The sequence below is a fragment of the Nannochloropsis gaditana genome (assembly GCF_000240725.1).
Source record: "Nannochloropsis gaditana CCMP526 unplaced genomic scaffold scaffold102, whole genome shotgun sequence".
Classification (NCBI taxonomy): Eukaryota; class Eustigmatophyceae; order Eustigmatales; family Monodopsidaceae; genus Microchloropsis; species Microchloropsis gaditana.
Genome location: NW_005803851.1, coordinates 8,024 through 10,503, shown reverse-complemented (window position 1 = coordinate 10,503; position 2,480 = coordinate 8,024).

Here is a 2,480-nt window from a genome sequence, read left to right as displayed (position 1 = left end):
TGTCCCGTCTGTCTCGGTCGGGACGGCCGATATCCCGATCGCGCTCCCTCTCCCTCCGTTCAAGTTTTTCTCTCTCTCGCTCTCGCTCCCGGCGTTCGGCTCGTTCTCGCGCTTTTTTCTCTTTCCGTTTTTTGATTATCCTGTAGGACGATAGGTAATTTCGGAGGTCAGAAATTGGAGCTGGGCGCATGACACACAAGCGGTAATGCCTTCTGGGACCCAAGCGACAACCCTGGCATTCACCTATCCTCCTCCGAAACCATGCACCGCCTGGTCCCTGTGTTCCATCCCACATATTTTACGTACTCATCCTTATCAACGGGAGAAAAAATGTGAGGGTCGTCACCGTAAGGAGTTCGACAGGCTGGGCATAATTTGTTCAAATTCTCTTTTATGTGGTTCCAGCAGTAGCAGCATATCTAAGGGGGAGGGAAATAGCCGAAAATTGAGAATAGGACCATCATTCCGCACCAGTAGCCCGCAATCTCGCATAAGAGGCCTCTTACAATAGCTAGCATACATGCTTGCATCTGCTGCCACGAAAGTTTTTTGCAGGCACGTATTTATACAAAGAGCACTCCGCGTACGCAAGCCTTCATACCGCTGCCACATCTCGAAGCCTCCCCCTCAATCTGCCTTTACACCCGCCTGCCTTACGCACCTGATATTCACAAGGACACGGGAAAAAATTTCGATCCGTGATGTCCAATGTCTCGCAGCACAGTGGGCAGTGCTCCTCCTCCTCCTCTTCATCGCTTTGTGACAAGGACATCCTACTCGCCCTGGCGCTCCTTCTTCCTCTCTCGACGCAGTGACGGCTCGTCAAGAACGATCCTAAGGCGGAAAATCCCAGCCCAACAACACTTTCTGTGTGTGAAATGGTGTGATTAGCGTTTTGTGCGGTATACGGAGCGGAAGGAGTGTCAAGTCACACAGAAGAAAGCATTTCCCCATCCCAACGTCATCGAAGTAATGACAGCTAGCTCATGGATTGCGACACCCAAGACACACCACTATCCCAGCGCTGCGACGGCGGACAAAGATCAAGTGGGAAACAGGACAATAGTACGCAATGCACATGTGAATCGCGCCAGGCTTGTGATAGCGTAGAGGTGGGGAACGGTGGCATGGGGTTCTCATGTCTCGCGCTTGCCCGCCCCCGAGGCGGCGATGGGACGTCGCTGACTATCTGCTTCTCCGCGTTCCATCTCCCCCGTCTCCGGCCTTCAGACCCCGCCTGCCTACACACAGATGGCAGCCAGGCGTAGGCAAATTTGGAGACGGAGGGTGTGGAGGTATTTTGGCCGATGCGGGGGCCGAGTGCCGAGATATTTTGCAAATCTCAGCCTGTCGTTTCTCTCATTCGAATAGTCATTTCTAATGCTACATGTGCTCTGACAGGCGATGATAAAAAGTGTTTAAACGGGCAATAATTTCAACCATGGGCTGTGAACACCGAAACAAACGATCGTCAGAGTCTGCCCGCGTTGGCTACGGTCTGAAGCAGCTGCTCCTGGTGGCGGCCCTAAGCTGCATTCTCCCTGGGTTCGTCTTGAGCGCCCAGGCTCGAAGCGTTGAATTCGCCGTGACGGCAGACTGGCCGACCTGGACCTTGTCTTCGCTTCAAGAAGCAGCGGAGTACCTGGCCAGCGAAGTTGAGGGTGATGAAGGCTTGTTGTGGTCGTTTGTGGACTCTTTGCAGCAAAGCCCTAGCCGATGGGAGCTGGACAAGGCCCTCGAGAGCCCAACCTTTGAAGAGGACGCACTCGACACCGTGTGGGCGTTGACGCTCAATCAGACCACCCCTTTGCTTCACCCTCTATCTCAGTCCATGTTGCACCTCTATCTGAGCATCAGGGCCTATTCGCCCACCTTGGAGATGCACCGGTCCCTGAGAAAAGGCGTGGCTTTCCAAGCTGCGGCGGCGGCTCCCGATCGAAGCGGTTGCCGTGAAGGCACCTCTACATCATGGGCAGTGGTCTCCCTAGGGCCAGGTCTAGAAGAAGAGGTATACTGTGAAGCCAGCAGGCTGGAGGCAGCCTTGGCTGCGCTTCCAACAGACGGGACGCAGGGCGCGGGCCCTGGGTCCCCGGAAGCCAAGCGGGCCCTGCCTTTCGACCACGTCTACCCTGGGGCCCTCCCAGCCCACCGCTTGGCCCCTTCCGTCCTCGTCACTCTCTATTCCACCATCGGCACCTCTGAATTCTACGGCTACCACAATCTCCTCGCCCCGGCCGCCGCCGCCGGGACCCTGACGTACGTGCTGCGTCATTACGTGCCCGCCCTCTCGGAGGAGCGGACTGTGCGCACGGCCTTGCAGGGCTACGGCGTCTACCTCGACGTTAAAAACATGGAGTACAGGAACATCGATGACTCCCCGGCACCGGGGAGCGCGGCGGCCACCGAGGGGACGCAGGAAGAGCCGCAAGAGGGAGAGGAGGGGGGGGGGTCGTCGGGGAGGAGGACGTGAGCGGCTTGGT